At 36.9% G+C, this 19,558-nt stretch overlaps 1 long non-coding RNA gene across 1 annotated transcript; it reads left to right on the top strand.

The window, feature by feature from the left end:
- Window positions 1-7,540: 7,540 nt before the first annotated feature.
- Window positions 7,541-16,518, top strand: LOC127942198 (uncharacterized). The gene is made up of 4 exons (XR_008149281.1): window positions 7,541-7,875; window positions 11,423-11,512; window positions 11,667-11,970; window positions 15,719-16,518. It is a non-coding gene; the product is annotated as an uncharacterized LOC127942198 (long non-coding RNA).
- Window positions 16,519-19,558: the final 3,040 nt, after the last annotated feature.

Genomic DNA, 19,558 nt, shown 5'->3' with positions numbered 1-19,558 from the left:
AAGCTGAAGCTCAGTGGTAACAGAAAAAAGGATCGTTCTGTCAGCCTTTAAAGCAAAGCTTACCATTAAAGATCACCAGCAGTGGATCAAAGCATGGGTCAGAGCCTCTTAAACCAGCCCAAGCTCCACACAATCCACAGCAGCCCACTTAGGTCTGCCAAGCCTTAGTGTGCAATAGCATGATAAAAGAGCACACTGGAATGGTCTGATGGCAAGTATGCTCACCTTGAATTAACACAGCAACAGAGCAGAGCAGAGGTATGAAAGATTAAAAGGAAATATCCAGATCTGAAGAATATTGACACTTAGAGGCATAACATTTTTTTTTTTTTTTTACAAATGCAACAGAGTAAAAAATAACTTAAAAAATACAAATGAATTGTCATCAAAATAAAAAGTTAATGGTGACCTTTTCATTCATGAATGTATTTATGCATATATTAATTAATTAATTTTATTTGTGACTATAAAGCCAGCAATAACCTTGAGTGTATGATTGTGAGTGAGTGAGAGAATTAATTAGCAAGTTTATTTATCCATTCATTCTGACTATAAAATCATCATGCATTTATAATAATAATAATTATTAATAATATTATTGTTCTTTATGATGCATACCAACAAGCAGAGTACAAGATACATGAATGAATGAATGAATGAATGAATGAACATGTATACAATAATGGCTCATAGGGACTACAACGAGTTACTTCCAGACAACAACCCCCCCACCCCCAATTTACAAATAACAGCGTATCTAAAAGTATGAGACAGCAACAAACAAAAAACATACCATTAACACGTTAAGACCTCACCCCATAAACACAATCAAGCCTAGAGAAAAAAAAACAGTCAACCACCACTTTAAATAAACGTCTAAATCCATGAGGTCGAAATTAGGTATTTGAATATTTGAATGGGAATTACCCATTGGTAGATATTTTTGATGATAAGCAGACAGACATGGCCTGTTGAAGGCATTATTTCTCAGTGGCAAAGCTAAATATTCACATGATTTAAATGTCAGGGTGAGTCCAGAGGTTAAAGGTCACCATGGTCCAATGACTGCAGAACAGGTCAGCGGGTTAAAATGTCAGCAGATTCAGATGGTTGTACATCATCTCAAAACCAGCCCTCATTAGCGTCAAGGGAATTATAAGTTCAACACGATCTATTGTCCTACTGAAGTAAAGTATAATGCATAAGAATAATAAAAGAATAAAATAATAATGCACTGAACCACATTGGAGAGAGCCATTTTAAACTTGGGACAGGGTGCTTCTAGTTCTGTTGTGAAAGAAGAAGAAAAAAAGCCAAAGACTGTGGGAATGGGTGCTTGAAATTCAAAGGGAGGCAACAGGATGGATGCAAAAACAAAATAGGAAGCTCTCAAATGGGCTCCTCTAATGCATCCAGCACATTAACTACTGGTGGATCCACCATGAAATTGCTGCAGTCCGTCTTTTTTCTACAAAAGTGGGGCTTCCAAACACTCAAGTCCTCCCTCTCATCCTTCACTCTGCTCTTTCTCTATCACCCCCAGTCTAATCCAAACATCTCCCCATCGCCTGGCGGCCAAGAGTCTGAGGAGAGAGTCATTTTTTCCTTTGCTTCTCTTTTGAGTTGCTCTTAAAAGCTCAGGCGCTGCTCTTTGTACTGCTGAGTATCACCAATGAACTCCTTCTCAAGGTTCCCTCACTCTTATCCCCAGGCTTCGGTCACGGATTCGGGGACATTCACATAAGCAGGCCGTGTAATTCTGGATTTGCTGGGAGGATATTCCACCATAATGACGGACACTGCTAGCCAACGCTGGAGTTGGGTGTACCACAGAGTCATTAGGGGAAAGCTGTGGTTGGATTTTTGGCACTTTCTTTAGTATCTCAAATGCTGGTGTACAGAAAAGGGAAAAAAAAAAATTACACAATGACCCTAAAATGCATCTGTTCTAAGAAGGTTGAAGACAGAATTAAAACAAAAAATGAAATGCTGGATGCAATAAAAGATTGCAACTAACTATATGAGCATGCATATGTTCACAATAATATTAAGAACATTTTTGTGCAGTGCTGTGCTGGGCAACCACTTGATGTCTAATGTAAAACTTCAGTCCGGAAGCAAAATTAATTGAGAACCACTGTTCAGTGGCAGGTTTTAGAGTTTCAGTGGTTTGTCAGAGCTGCGTGACAGATTATACGTCTGCTTTCTGCTTTTCAGCGTCTCTCTCTCTCTTTTTCTCGCTCTCAGGTGCTGAATGATAGAGAGTCTTCTCGTTGAGTGTTTACTCTCATTTGAAACACTAACAGGGAATGAATGTGTCCCATTTGCACAGTGTCAGGACTGATGCGGTCATGCCGCCTGCACCCACAACACATGATAGAGCACCTGCCGTCTGTATCTATCACACACGAACACTGCATGCACTCCCTCAGTGTCACTTAGTTAATGAATATGAGCCATAACCACAAAAACACCCTCTCAAGCAAGCGCCAGTGTGTGGGTTTCTTTCCCCATGACCTCACGCAAACAGGCAGACCGCATGACACATCGAGCAAATAATAAAACCAGGGCCCCACTCGCTGCATATGTGATTCAATTATAAACAAATATACAGATGCTGCATCACCAAATGATCATTATGAATTCCGATGACCCCGTCTATGCTGGTGCACGGGTTTGTTAATGTGTTTACCTCAGTTATAAAGAATGAGAGTTCATCTCCACCTCGTTTGTCTTCCAAGGAGGATCATGGGAAGTGTGTTGGGTGTGTGCTGGGCTGCGCAATGGGTCAGATGTAAGGTCAGCTCTGCCCTTGAGCCACTACCTGCAGTTCTACAAGCAATTTAAAAAAAGAAAATCAATAAAGATTTGTGCTCTGCAATAAAAGTCCTCAAAAGCCATATACAATAGCTTTGCTGGAGGAGCAGACTGAGCACAAAGCATATTTTTCTTGAGAATGTGTGTATGTGCGTTTGTGTGTGTCCGTGTGTGTGTGTGTGTGTGTGTGTGTGTGTTTTAAAGAAATTAATACTTTTATTTAGCAAGGATGCAATAAATTGATCAAAAGTGACAGCAAAGACGTTTATAAAGACATTTATTTCAAATAAATCAAATAAGCATGAAAAGAAACCTGAAAAAAGCATCACTGTTTCCACAAAAATGTTAACTGTTTTTAACATCAATAATAAGATGAAATGAGTAGCAAATCAATATAAAAGAATGATTATTAGAAGGATCATGTGACACTGAAGCCTGAAATAATAACTGCTAAAAATTCAGCTTTGCCATCAGAGGAATACATTTTATTTTATTTTATTAAAATAGAAAAAAAAATTGTAATTTTGAATAGATATTAAGTCACTAAGAATAAGATATTAAATCACACAAAGCTATCGTACGGCTTCAAAAGACTTGAAATGTAGAACAAGCCATATTAACTACTTTTAATAATACTTGTAGTGCTTTTTTTGTGTTATTTCCCTCTTTTTTGGTCATTATGAAGTATCATTGTACGGCAATAAAATATTGTGCTAAAATATACCACTGTATGGGTTCGAAGTGGCATTAGGGGGGGGTAAATAATACTAATGAAAGAACGTCAATTTTGGGGGTGAACTGCCTCTTTAAGGTTTAGTTTAATAGCATAAATAACTTCATACACAAATTATTAATATAAGAATGATTCACCACAATGAAGAGCTGAAGGTTTTGAAAAGAGCACTTTTTAAAAATATCTCAAATTCGCCCCATATTTAGACCAGATGGTTTAAGGTGAACGTAATGACGTGGTTTGATCAGCTTCACATTCTCTCACATAAAAGCTTCTCCCTTCTCTTCTCTCATTCGGTCTGTTTTGTCTCATTTCATCCTCTCTCTCTCTCTCTCTCTCTCTCTCTCTCTGTTAATCACTGTGAGCAGGAGACAATCAAACACAGCACAGGAAACCAGGCAGAATGTTATTACTGGCAGCTAGTGCCACACTAGAGTGTTTTAATATTTATTCACTAAGCCCCTCGTAGCACATAAATCATAAACTGAGGTGCAGTACAAACTTTTATTCTCCACAGACTCTAAAGGCCTTTGACTGTTTCAGGAGGTAAATACTTTAAATAGAGCTGTAGGGTTAATGCTATCTGCACTGCCAGGAAATTATGGTCAGCAAATCAAGAGTAAGTGAAGAAATGAGCAGCCTCTGAGAAAAAGGAAAAGTTTTGGCCTACTTACAACATTTCAAAATGAGTCTGAACAGCTTTTTTCAAATGCTTTTCCTGCTAGAAGCTGTAATAGATTTCTATAGGCTTTCATGAAACCGAATATCCTCTCGCTATTACAAAATCTTTACTAAATGGCAGGGTACGATCTTTAATAGACTCAGTGCATTCAACTAATATAAGTTCTGTGCACTTTACTGCAAGTATTGCTATTTCAGAGGAATGAGGTGTGGTGAGAGGGTGAAATTTAGCCCGCTGTGTGAGAACTAACAGCTCACATCTCTCTCCCCATCTCCCAAAGATGGAGTTACTGTGGGAACGTGCCTTAAGGGATCATTCACATTCATTCCTTTGTGAAACACAAAAGGACACAGCTGAACCATAAAAGTATCATACAGGTGGTCCATATGACTTATGTGCTATATTAAAGTCTTCTGAAGTCATACAGTAGAAGTAGAAGGGAATTATTCTCTGCTAATCTATTCTAGTTGGCTGTTAACGAATAAGTTAGTCCGTTAAACTCGATAACTCGATCAGTCCAATTTGTGAACAAATCAATCAGACTGTTTTTGTGATACGATCAAATTATCCGTTTAAAATATTTAACTGCAAAGAATGATCCATACATACTGTTAAAAAGAAAAACTGGTGTAGAAATAATTTTCACTCAGAAATTGCTAATAAATTTGATTACATAAAAACCACAAGTAACAAAAAAAAAATTGAAGTAGAAAGAATGAAACTTTCTTGTAAAAAAAACAAAACAAAACAAAAAACACTCCAAATATTTTATTTACAGCTTCAAATTATTATTATATATATTTTTTTCTTATCTTTGGTCTCTTATAAATTTCCATGAATAAGAGAGATGGGATGAAAAAAAAGTCACAAAATAATTACATTTATATATAATATAAGATCAAAATTTTCATAACAATACTAACACTGAAAAAATTATATAAAAACTATTTTCACTCAGAAACCAGGAAACAAACAGTGACAAGTTGACAGATTAAAATAGTGCTTTCTTGTATTTACAGCATAGAAAAATCTAGAATTTGTAATTTTTACTTATACATAAACATTTTTTTTTAAATATATAATAAGCATTTATTTGCCTTTTCCCCCAGTAATCAGCTCTGTTATGAGTATTAGATTTTTGGTTTGTATTGAATATCCAGCACAACAAAAATAACTTTCTAAATTATTTTATTTTTTTTACTGGTATTAGATATGTGATCCCAATGATTCATATTTTGCTCTGCAAGTAAGAGAAGCTACAAACCAAGACTCTGATATGCATCAATGGTAGCTTTGTTGCAACATTAACACACGTGTAAATAATGAATGATGTTTTGTATCGCCCTGTGCAATATCCCCAGTGTTGATAATGTTAACAGAGGCCACATATGTGTGGCAGATGGGTGCTGTAAATCATTTATATTCTTTAATGTTTGGTTTTGTTACATCAGCTTGAGCCTCCTTTATCAAAGTGCCGGGCATAACCTCAGCATATTCGGATCAATGCTTCAACAGCGTGTGAGAGGGTGTGAACATATTTGAGGAGTGAAAGAGGACAGCCTACAGAGATGCATTACCTCAAACCTCAGGCCACACTGTTTCACCCTGTTATTCAGCAAGAGGAATGGACACATATACAGAATTCTCCTAAAACCCACCAATGCCAGATTGAGTGTGATGGGAATCAATGCAGAAATTAGAAAATTAGATGTCTGTGTTATATGATGGCGAGATGTAATCCCGTTAAACCTGGGAATAACAGCCACAGAGAAATGAGGTAAACACTCAAAACCACAGTTCAGTACCTGTACATGAAAGAAGGACAATACAGCCTAGGGCTGTCCTTACACACACAATCAGCCCCATTACATGAAGAGAGCACTGGGCTTTTGTGTGGAAAAACAGACATGCTCTATCATTGTGCTCAGTATAATTGACCTGTTCAATTCGGGGTCTGAGAGACCACAAGGCTATTTAATAATTTTACTTTTCACTTACTTTTCTAATCTAATGAACATTTATCTTGCCCTAACCAAAACATTTTACATTGAGTTTGAGGTCTCAGACCTCCCATATTAAACATGAATAAATGCACTACAATTTCACGTTAACATTAGCATACACTATGTACAGATATATACCGATTTTTATTGTATATTGTATTCTACTCTCTGCTTTTACTGGTAGTCAAATTGAACTCAAACAGAAACAACATCTCTAGAATAGATAGCATGAACATTTCTGAAAAATTCATGACTACTTTGCGATAAAATACAAGGTTTAAGCTTTAACAATATTTACCAACTTTTTGGATTATGTCAGATGAATAAATTAAAATAGTCTAAAGGGAAGATAATTTCTAAAATTAATATTTTTATAGTGACACGTACATCATTGGGGACTTTGTGACCTCAAAAAACAACAACAACAAAAAAACAGCAAAAACAGCAAGTCATTTTCAACTGAAAATGAGGAAAATGAATTTATTTATATTATTCTTGTATTTTCTACATTGAGGTTTACATTTAAACAGGCTAAATGTTCCGATTTACTAGGTTGATTTTTATAATGCAGCTTATTCAACACAAATAATTTTCATGAATGTAGATTTTCAAACCTAAACCAATGATGTTCTTCAAACCTACATATGCTTCTGAATCAACCTTGCAGCCAAGAGAGCTGGCACTGTTATGGGCAATTGTTCTGTATAAATGCATTTTGATAAAAAAAAAAAAGGAGAGAGACATTTGGTGGACAGGCTGTGGAAGACCAGATGTGCGTCATAGATCTCATATGAACTCACACATCCCGCTACACATGGGCACACATGTACAAGGACGAATGCTCTGACAGGCAGCCAAAGTTTTGGGGAGATGAGAAAAGGACAGTAGAGAGGGAAGGAGAGGACAGCAGAGAGGAGGGAAACACATGAGACAGGATCACTCATGGGTGGTCACAGGCTCCATAAAGCTACAAAGAAATGCCATTCAGGTACACTGACAGCGCTACTGCAGTCCAAACACACAGAAGATGAAGGATATGTGGGTTAAAGACAAACAGAGAAAAGAGTTAAATGAAAGAAAATTCTCAATCTTTGGTTAGATAAAAGTGTTTTACATTCATGTTGGTAAAAAAAAAAAAAAACTAATTTAATGACTCTAAAAATGTCATGTAGTGTATGTATGAATTGCATTTTTACATTTTGAATACATTATAGAGCGTCATGTCATTGACCCGCACTGCATTCAAATATATATTTTAATTGCTGTAAATGTTTTGAAAATCATTCTGTGCTTTTGTAGAACTTTGACACTCTTTAAACATAGAACTTTACTAATACCATTAATACATCACACAACAATGAAAAGTTGCTGAAAATAAAATGCACAGATCAAGCACTGTTTACACACGAAAGAAGCCTTATTTATTACAAACCCACGTTGTTTTAGTTCAAACGACATTGACTGAAGGACTGGAGTCATGTGGATTCCTTGTGGACTTTAGTGATGTTTATTTGGACTCTTATTCTGACGGTACCCAGTCACTGCAGAGGATCCAGTGGTGAGCAAGTTATTTAATGTTACATTTCTCCAAATCTGTTCTGATGGTGAAAGAAACATATCCACATCTTGGATGCCTGAGGGTGAGTAAATGTCATGCAAATTTTCCTTTTTGGGTGAACTATACCTAATATAAAAAACCTCTTTAATGATTGGCTAACATGTTCACGTCAACTAGAAGGCATAGTATACTATGTAGACAAACAGCTATAATTTATAGGCCGCTTTTACAAGAAAAGAGCAAAAAACATAAATAAATACAAATAAATAAATAAGATAAAAGCCCTTGAAAGCTCTTCAAATTCAGCTCTTCAAAGTCTAAAGCAGGAACCCTACTAGTTCTACAAGCTAGTCAGGGGAACAAATATAATCCAAAGTGAAATCACTAAAACACACTGAGCCAGGTCAATGTTGTATCTAAAGCTACGACCTCCCATTTACAGAGCACACTGACACAATATGCCGTATTGATCTGGTCCCTCTCAAATCTCTCCTCTCTCCTGTCTGCAGGAAACTCTTTAATGAAATAATGCTATGGAAAGGGTTCAAGGGCAGCCAAGCTCTGACTATCGCATGTCTCTGTAACAGGAAGAAAAAAGATCTCAGTTTAGATTCGCATCAGTTAAAAGAAAGAGAAAAACAGAGGAGAGATGGAGAGCGCATTCTTGTGGGCAGCACAGAATAATTCATAAAATCTGTTTGATAGTTTGCTGTCAGAAGATTGAAGACAATGCATTAGAGAGGTCACAGTAGGTGCATCAGCGCTCAATCTTATTGCAGTGAGAGTCACCATCACACTCTGTGTGATCTTCCCTCCATTACGACATGGTTAGTCATTTGAACTATTGTGCTCATCCTTTCTCTGTGAATGGTGCTGTCACTATCCTTCTTGAAACCAAAACTGAGTAGTTGGGCTTCAGGCAATCTGGCTGCATCTTTTTGTGCACTATAATGTGACCCTATAACCGTTCCCATGCCAGCAAAAATACTCTAAAAGCTACCGTGGGGATTGAACGGCATTGCAGAGATAGACAAATGTTGAACTCCCTCGACTCTATGTCAGGGAAACCATCCACATATTATGGACTCACATGGAGGTATGAAAAAAATGGAAAAAGCACACTTGAAAAATTCAAATATTGAACTGGGCTTTTAGTATTTTCTAGACCTTTTTATTGTGCTGATTTTTTCTGCACAATGTCCTCATGCGTATTTTCATCAGTGCTCACAGTGATAAAACCTCAAAAGTAACATGTTCATTTTGTTCAAGACAATGCAATGGTTTTCAATTAGTGTCTGAAAAGACTCACAATAGTAGGTCAAGGGAGCCGAGACATGGCAGAATACAAATTGATAAAAAGAAAACTGAGTCAGTATGATGACTTGAATACCGCTGCGTCTGATTCACGACCAGGGCAAGGGCAACCGTTTCTTCAACTTGCATAGGGGACTAAAAATGGAACTTTAGAGGTCAAGGTCTGAAGGTCTGAAAACTACTTTATAAAGACTACAATTAAGACTTAATTTCAAAATGCGGTCAAAGATTAAGCTCCACAAAGAGTTTTGGAATCTTAAAAGCTGAACATGTAATTTATGAACTCAATGGAGAACTATATTTGTTTACAAAAATAAACGTACTTAAAGCAACTGCAAGTATTTTCCCTTTAAAGATGAGTTTCAAAATCATTCTGTCTTATAATACAGCCACACAACTTTCCTAATATGCATATAAAGTATAAATTCAAGCACTTACTGTGTCTGTGTAAAGTTATAGTTCAAGCTAGATATGAAAAAGAAAGTCAGACATTTATTCTAAAAACTCTTTTCCATCACAGAATGCCATTAAACACTACAAATCATATGAGATGTAATGAAAATGTTTTTGTCTTTTTTTTTCAGAATAGTCCTGTAATATGTTTTCTGTTGGATATTGTATGTGAACAGATGAAATAAACAATATGTAATTGTGAAACCATCCATCCACCCATCTATGATAATGCTGTGCTGGTCTTGCTGGTATTTTATACACATTCCGAGCAGCTCCGCCTGTAAAACTGACAGCTAGTCATTGGTATCAAATTTCAAATAAAATAATATTTTGTTTGCAGGTCAGACCTGGGATGTGATGAGAATTATGAATCTATTCTGTGTCCAGATTTAGTGGTTGTTGCTTGGCAATTGTAGAAAAATGAACCACTGGTGCGATCTAACCAGCAGATAAGACAGCATTTTCTGTACAGTCTCATTCTATAAAATCCCAACAGGGCCAGATGGTTTTATAAGCTATTCGTGATAGCATTAACAGTATGAGCTGGTGTAGATGTATTACTCCTGTGAGAAATTAATCATTGAATATTTCCTGTTTGGAAGCTGTGTTTTCCTCCAGCCATTTCACAGCCCATGCAGGGACCTTAATGTAGTCTGCCATATTTGCTATCATTGTGTTTCAATGCAGTCAAGCAATCAATCGCTCACTCTTACCCCCCAAGGCCTCATATGGACCTAGTCCAATCTCCTCCACCACAGCTGTGAGAGGGAGTGGACCAGCAGATGATGGCGAAGCCACTGAGCATCCACAAGACTAACACCTGCGCTCACCATGCCACAGTGCACACTGGATCCTTGTGCAATCACAGCGGCATTGCAGCACTCAGAGCCGCTCCAGTGATGGAAGCGTCCTCTGCACATCACTGGTGACATACACATAATTGCAAATGGGTTGATTAATGCAACAGAGTGACTCTTCTAGCTTGTGCAACCCAAAAAATGTGTTAACCCAAAATGGGAGGAACAAAAGACTGTGGGATTGTGTGTGAGTATCAGATACCTCTGGGCTTCTCTTGAGAGTTTCCTCAATGAGCCTGCAGCAACCAACTGAGCGAACATGAAATATCTTGAAAACGTAGTGCTGCTGGTGAACAGATGCGGGCTATAAAACCGTGTCTTAAGACTCCTGTGGCCCTCTTTCGAGTTGATATGTTGACCGTCTGCAGTTTTCTGGAAGAGCTCATAAGATGTTGCTGCTGAATGACTCTTTGACTCCATTGAGACTTAAAGGGTTAGTTCACCCAGATAGCAAAATTTTGTCATTAATATCTTACCCTCATGTTGTTTCAAACTCGTAAGACCTCCGTTCATCTTCAGAACCCAGTTTAAGATATTTTAGATTTAGTCCGAGAGCTTTCAGTCCCTCCATTGAAGCTGTGTGTACGGTATACTGTCCATGTCCAGAAAGATAAGAAAAACATCATCAAAGTAGTCCATGTGACGTCAGAGGGTCAGTTAGAATTTTTTGAAGCATCGAAAATACATTTTAGTCCAAAAATAATAAATTATATATCTGAATATTAATATAAAAATCTACTATATAAATAAAATATACAACTTAAAAGTTGCATTTGAGGCTATTTAGATTAAATGAGAGCCTAATTTCTTTTGTGTTGTTTTCGCAAAGTTTCAAAGAGACAACTGTACTTAACTCCAAGAAATCTGGGTTTAAAATTAGATTTGAATGGAATAGTTCACCCAAAAATTAGCATGCTGTCATCATTCCAAATCTGGATGACTTTCAAGACGATACTTTGAAAAATGTTGGAGTCAATGAGGTCTGTTTTCCTTTGTATTTCACAGAAAAAGAAAACTTTTGGAATGATATGGCAATAATTTTATACTAGACAGCCTCATTTGCTCAGCATCTACCCTGACTCAGATCTATTTGTGGTAAGATTTCACCAAGCATATTCACCAACACCAATTTCCATTCTTGCATTTGATGTACAGTTACTATTTTTGAATCTGCATTCTACACAAGCATCTCAGCTGTTTGGGAAATAATCTCAGTGATGACCTTCTCGCTGATATTTCTTTCTGACAGTTATTTTTGTCCTGGCGCATTGTTATGTGCTGGCAAGGTACCCAGGTGTGCCGTCTGAAGAGCCCAGCTGTGAGTGCTCAAGCTTCAGTGTTTTTAATCAGAGAAAAACCTCCCACTGTCACAGTCTGTCACAGCCCACAGGAACTTCAGCAATGCGTGCAAGTGAAGCGCACTCCTCGGACATGCACCACTGCTGCAGACTGGGATATGAACGCTGAGCCTCTCGCAGAAAACTTTTCAGGCTCCGGCCCATTCCGGCGAAAGCTTTTATGTGAGATTCTGCAGCTCGGCACAATGCATCGTGGTAGGAATTTCATGTTAGGTCTGTACCACTAGAATATGTTGTATAAACCATGCAGGTCAATCCTGATGTCACTTCACAGGCTGTGTGCCACAGAGGCTTTTGTTCCATGGCTCTTAATAATGAAGCCAGTTACCGGAACAGTGACGGTTGTGGTCTCCCACTCAGCCTTTTTAACGCATATGCCCCTACAGTATATCTTTCCTCTTTCCCATTCTCTCTCGCTCTATCTCTCCCCTGCCCTCCTCCTCCATGTGCTCAGCATTCATAGAGCTCAGTGGTGTGAAAATGGAAATACATTTGAAATTCAGCCTCCGCACTCCATGTTGTGTTGGAATGACCCATTATTTCACACTAGGGCAAACTGTGCGAATTCATAAATATAAATAAGCAGCTTCACACCCCTGCCTCTCAACGCAGCATGCCGCACACAAAGCAGGCCTGATGAATTCAATCACAGAGAGAAAAATACTAGGGCAATTATACAGAGAGGGCTGTAACTCAGTTCACCCGCCAGACCTGTGGGGTGAAAGTATTTTATTCAGATTTATGCATTCTGAAATCATATCAGGGGTGGGTTTCTTTTTATCAGCGAGAGTTTGAAGTCGATTAGGAGGTTATTATGTCTGCTGGTGTTAAGCTTTAGCTTTGTTAAGGTGTAGAGAGATACTAGCAGAAAAAAATTAAATGTCAATAACTCATTGTGGTTTAAAAATAGCTATTTTGTGAATTACAAGCTACCTGTAACGTTGATTGTAAGGAGACAAGTAGTCAGGGTACTGCAAATCATCAAATCATTCATTCTATCAGGCATTATGACAAAATCAGACGCATATGTCTGATATAAAAATTCATCACTCACCCTGATGGCAGCAGTATGGCCATCTGATTTGTCACTCAAGGCATTTGAATAAAGTACAATCAGTAATTATGGAGGGGAAAATCCATTAGTGAAATATGCCAATCTAATTATGCGCAGGCGTTGCGAATTAGCGGGTTGTCCTGGAAGCAGATTGCTGCGTGTGGAGACGCAGCTTGACTCATCATATTACACATTCAGTCTGAAGTGATGTAACTTACAAAGGTCAAGCTGTTTTGCCAGATAACACTCATATTCTGCACATCAATTATAGTGCTCAGTGGCCATAACAATTATGAGTCTTTTTCTTTCAGCCCTTCGTCAGTTAATGTGTGTGTCGGTGTGTGTTCACATTGGCCGAGCACAGATCACACAATGTGTTAAAACACTGTTAAGTACTGCTTAGTTCAGAGTTAAACACACCATCAGCCATTCACAATGACATTGAATATTGTTACTAATGTGCTAATGCAGTGTTTACCATTTTATCTTTGTCACATGAGCCCCACAGCATCCTCAATTAAGCTGAAGTGTCCTTTCGTTGACACCAAACAAGAAATGTGTCAATAGAAAAACATCAGTCACATATGTGATATTAAATAATATGTCAGAATCTGGAGCTAGTTTAAAGTATAATATTTATTGACCTCTTAATTTCTTTCAAAAATGTTGGTAACACTTTACAATAAGGTTCTATTAGTTAATGTTAGTTAATGTATTGTAATATACCACGAACAGTATTAGTTAATTAGAAAATACAGTCGTTCATTGTTGGTTCATGTTAATTCACAGTGCATTAACTAATGTTAACAAGCACAACTTTTGATTTTAATAATGCATTAAAAACTTTTTCAATTAACATGAACTAAGATTAATAAATGCTGTAGAAGTATTGTTCATTCTAAGTTCGTGTTGACTAAAGTAATTAACAAATTTTAACTAATGGACCCATGTAAAGTGTTACCAAAATGTATTTTAAAAACCATGTGCAAATTCACTAGTCAACACCATTGCTGAGCATTTTCAGATTGAAACTGCAGTGCACCAAAGTCTCAAATATCTGGTTTGAAACAATCGGTTTCCTACCATCACAAACACAATCAATACCCTCAACCTGCAGGATGGGGCTTTTCATACCATCAGCAAAGTGTTTCTACTTAAAGATGATGATCTTTAGAAGGTAGCTGCCATAGTTATATATTAATATAATTTTGACTATCAATAATTAGTTTTAAGTGATAAAATTAGTGACTTCAGGGGGACTTCATTACAGTAACAGCAAGTAGAGAACTGCAACAGAATCAGTAAAAAATTTGGCTGATCTAAAAGTATGTGTGCCTCAAAGTGACTGAAGAAATGAAACAAGACAGAAACGTCTGAATCTTTTACTTTAGCAGAGAGGCCAAGTAAATGCCTCAAAACCTATTAGTGAACCAATCGGCACAGCCGTCCAGCCAGACCAAAGCATGTGTTTCGGAAGAGCAGCATGGAAGAGCCAGGTCAATGGGAAATTGATTTTCTGTGCTGTATCTACAGAAATGCCAACTCTCTTCAAAGAGTCGCACTGTGGAGGAGTGGGTTTGCATTGTCTGTTCATCACAGAAAGCCTTAGGAGAAGCCATAGAGGTGATAGACGGCAGTACAGAAAAGAAAGAAAACTAGAGCCAAATAAAACATGAACAACCCAAGCGTCCTGGGCTCTCGCCTTTTTCATTACTGAGCCTTACATTTACTTTATTCTATGATGTTGAATTCCCCGTGCTGACTTTCAGCGTTGGTGATTAACTGACCAAACTTAACTAGATTTTCAGTTAAATGATCGTAGTTTGGCTATTTCTACTTTGGTCTTCTATCAAATATAGCTCCGAAAGCCCAAATGCATTCTAGTGAAACAGTTTATTCAGATGATTCTTTTAAATGAACAGATGCACATAAATGATTCACCAATTGCAGTCCCTGTACTTTGGACCTTGATTTTGATTCAGTCATGTAAATTAGGGTGTTTTGCTGTACTTTGTATAAATTTACCATCATAAAGAAATAGTTCACCTAAAGAAATCCAACACATAGTTGAGTGTGTTTCTTGATCGGAACAAATTTGGAACAATGTAGCATTACTGCAGTGAACTACCTTTCGGTGTTGCTACTATTTGTTTGTAGCTATAACTAAATAACTAGTAGTTTCCTCAACACTGGCAAGTCCTAGTATAGTTTGGCTACTGGACATCTCAGACAGGACAGGGTACAAGTCTGCTCTCTGAATAAAGCTTTGTAAGGACGCCTGTGGCTCTTCATCGATTTATCAGTGAGCTGTATGAGAGCACACAGCGCTCTCCGAGGAGCAAGATAGATCAGAAATGACTTGAAAAGAGTTTAAAGGATGTAGAGGAATGTTTCTGAGACTGAATACCAATTCCCATAATCAAGAGCTGTCTTTTCTTTGTTTCATAATGAGCATTGATTGAATGTGGCGGAGAAAAAAGGAAGGTTAAAAACAAGAGAAGAAAAATCATTTTTCAATTTTCTCTGTGTGACGGAACGAAATTAGACTGTGTGTGAGAAAGACAATACTATAATATGCATCAGGAACGATTAATTTGAAATATGAAGCATGATTCATTTGAAGTCGTTCCCGATTAACGGCCCCTCTGGGGGATAGGGATTTATATACAAACTTGTGCTGTTTCTGACAGACAAATAGATGTAGAAAGAAAACATAAGCTAAATTAGTTATTGTAATCACATGTAAGAGACGCCACAGGCATTCACAGATCAGAAAAATACCTCAGGCGCACCACACAACCACAAGTAGCCAGTAAAAGCTTGTTCTTCTCTCGGACAACATTAGCTACTCAATGTTCCTTAACTTTTTTTCTGCATTCTCCCATCCAGGCACTGAATATGATGGTCTTTGAATCAAGAGCTCTGAACCAAACTCAAACTGAAGCCACCTTTCATCTCTGGGGGGCATCCGCTGCGGGTGACACACTATGGAGAAATGTTTCCAGCTGCTCATGAATTCATTACAGACTCTCAAACACCTCCTCCAGGTGCTGCAGAGATATCAGCGCTCGTTAACATTCTGAAGCCAGTGTGCGCCATCTATCCAGTAGCCTTCCAGCTTCCTTCCAGTAACTTGCTGATAGGCCTACTAAGGATAGGTAAGAAGCACTGGGTTGGTTCACTCACCTTGTTATAACCTGACCAGGGGGCATGGGTTCCTCCTGGAAGCAGTTTTGAGCCCTGTCACATGCACTATGAAAACTATGAACGCAGAAGGCCGGATGTGCTGGTGAGAAAGGGCTTGCTGAAGGGATTATTAGAGAGCACAGTGAAGGTCACAGCAGACATGTTCAGTGAGAATGGGAGAAGACGTCTATGGAGGACTGAAGATACTGTACTGGGATCAAATGTTGCACACATAGGGAAGGAAAACAAAGCAAAGCTTAAAGAATGACAATGCACACACACACACGGATGATATTTGTCAGAAGCATCATACTCACGTGTGCCTGATTTTAGAGTCAAGTGTCTTTCAAAAATATGTTTATTTTTGATCGTTCATTTGCATAACTGTCGGTACATGTCAAAATGAAATAAATGAAATTCCCTTTGATATAACGAGCAGTTGTTGTATAAATAAATACATATTTTTGACAATTACTGTTGCCAAAAATAAAGAAAATAATTGTCATTGATAAGTTGCACAGTTGTTGGTAAAATACATATATACACATATAAAAATGTCTTGGTAAATGCACAGTTGTTTTTCAAATGTTATTTAAATATCTAATGAGATGCACAAATGCTATTGGTAGAACTAAATATATTAATAAACAAGACAAATGTCTTCAGTAAGTTCAGTAAGTATATTTTTTAAAGAAAACCAGTTAACATGAAAACATAAATGTAAATCAATTTAAATGTAAATGTAAAATGTAAAATATCTTTAAGAAGTGTGGAAAATAAATCATATATATTAATTTACACACACACACACACACGAACACACACACACACAAACACACATACACACACATATTACATGATACTATTCAAATCCTTCTAATACATACTAAATTTTCATTTTACTGTGATTTATGAGTACTCGCACTGAAAACATATTAGAGCATTTTGACTGGCACCGGCATTTTATTTTTATTAGACTGTCAAAATGTCTGATGACTCAAATGTCTTATGAGGTTCCTATCTGGAGGATATGCATTCATATAACAGATCATTTCATTTGAACATGTAACATCTATTATTTGTACTTTCAGCAGAACATTTATTCCACCTTTCAGCTCTCAAAGATTCATTGGTCAACATTATGACAAGCGAATGGTTAACTGTCAGCTAGGATATGGGATATTGATTTTTATTAAAGTAAACTTTCTTTCTTTGGGTTATATGAACATCACATTACCTGAAAGTCTTAGAAAATGTTTTACCATGCACAATTTTTGTTACTTTCATTGCCTTTTCTTTGTATATATTTTGTGTTACTCTTTGTCCTAGATCCAGACTTTTAATCTTAAATCATGTCTCAGGAAAATGATTTCTATTTTATAAACAATGATAATTTAACACAAAGTGAAACAATCATAAACCTTTTCAATTTCATTGTGAGATATATATTTGTATATATATATATATATATGTATATATGAGGTCTAGCAAGACAAAAGAATCATTCATCTTATTCCAGGAATATTTACAACCACTGAAATGTAATAGAAATGACATTGTGGTAGAAAACATTTATAATAGCCAAAAGCTGAAGCAACACCCTCCTATTATAGAGTGTCATCTGTCAGTGTGTAGACTGATAACCCAGTTTTGTTGCTCTCCGCAATTCAAAATACATTCAGCTTTTACTGTGTCATTTCCTCTGGCTATTTGCCTCTAGACTCTCAGCAGCAAACAGAAGAAATGGGTATGAATGAGCTCAGTGTCTCTGTGGGTGCCGGCAGAAGGAAGCAGGACAGACGAGGTGGACGGCCAACAGCAGGGTGGAGCTGCTTTGGAGCCCCTCTAGACTCTGCGTTTTCGGGTGCGGTGCGGCACTCACGAGGTGTTTCTGGACAGTGACAACAGTCTGGAGCTCATGCAGGAACATATCCATGAGCAATCATTTATATGAAGACTGCTGCCAGGCTGCAATGTCGTCTCGGGTCAGAGCGTGCCAGTGGTAGGGTAGGTCATGGTTTTTAGCAGCAGTGCCCTAGCTGGTTCCCAGAGTTAAATTATCCCTTCTGGATATTAACAGTTCCTTTTTTCCTCCATATTACAGGAGTATTGTTCTCAGGTTTCATGAGCTTTAATAAATATCTTTCTCAAGGTTACTGCATGTTGTATTTTATTCATGCTGCTCCAACCTGTGACCTCTGTTTTCAACGCCTCTCCAAGGACCAATGAAAAACTGAACTCTGTTTTCAATAGATTTATAGCAAAGACGAAGACCATTAAGGAAAGTTATATTCCTGAAAGCTAAAAAGTTAATTTCAGGACCATTATTAGCACTTTAGTTCAGTAGTCTAGGTGAAAAGTCATTTGTTTAACATATGAATAGAGAGCAATGTGTGAAGGACCCACTGAGCACATATCTCTGTGTGACGATAAGAAAACACCCAGTAGGGTTAGAATCAGTGCTATGAGCAGCCCCAGGTCTCAGAGCCAAAATCTCCCTTCGAATGAAGATCATTTTTCATTACAACACAGAGCTTTTGACATTAAATCAATTCCTAGTTGACAATACAAGACAATATAAGACAGATGAATGATTAAATATTATCAGTCAAGCTCAGTCGTTTTTTTTAAAGGGATAGTTCAAATAAAAATTTTAATTCTCATAATTTACTCAGTGTCATGTCAAAACTGTATGAATTTTTATTTTTATGTTTTATATAATGTTGATGTATGCTTAGATGAACTCTTGTGTAAATCCTTTATCTAATTTGTTGTATTCTCAGTCAAAAACAACCATTTAAATATTGCTTGTAAATCATTTATTATGCTATATTAAAGCCAAATATTTTATTCAACTTGTTTTTTATTATTATTATTATTTATTGTAGATCTCATTGATCAAAACTTTAAAAAATCCCTGGTTAATGAGACCTACGATTAATCAGAGTGGAAAAGAATCCTATATTTGGTAATAATATATAGAATATATAGTAGAGTGATTACATAACATTTTCAGGGAAAAGAAAATCCTGTCTGGGTCAGAATGATGGAAAACAACATGAGGGATTAAATAAAGATTAGTAAATTAAAATAATATAAATTGTATAAAATGTCAAAAAATATATATTTTTTTCATTAAATTTGTATTACTTTTCCAATTTACATTTTATTTTACAATGTTATTTCTGATTACTAAAATTGGGCAGAAATACAGAATATTTCAACTGCAAAAATTAACACCACTTCAGGTTTGAAATATAGTCTATAATACATTTTAGGGAATTATATGGTGATTATATGGTGATTGTTTTTTAATTTTGGAGTCCTACTGACTTATTATATGGTGGGGAAAAGTGGCCAGTATCAGGTTTGTGACTGTATGATGATGAGAAAATATGAAAATAATGACAGAATTTTCAGTTTTGGTAAACTATTCCTGGCCAAGCTAGAATCTCAAGTCACCTTCTTCCTTCCACAAGGCTTGTTTGTCCTGCTGGCTAGATTTAGTGTCACAAAAAAGAATCCACCAAGCAGCCAAGCTGA

Source organism: Carassius gibelio, chromosome A21 (genome assembly GCF_023724105.1).
Source record: "Carassius gibelio isolate Cgi1373 ecotype wild population from Czech Republic chromosome A21, carGib1.2-hapl.c, whole genome shotgun sequence".
NCBI lineage: Eukaryota > Metazoa > Chordata > Actinopteri > Cypriniformes > Cyprinidae > Carassius > Carassius gibelio.
Note: the sequence above shows the minus strand (reverse complement) of the source record. Positions and strands in the feature narration are given on the sequence as shown.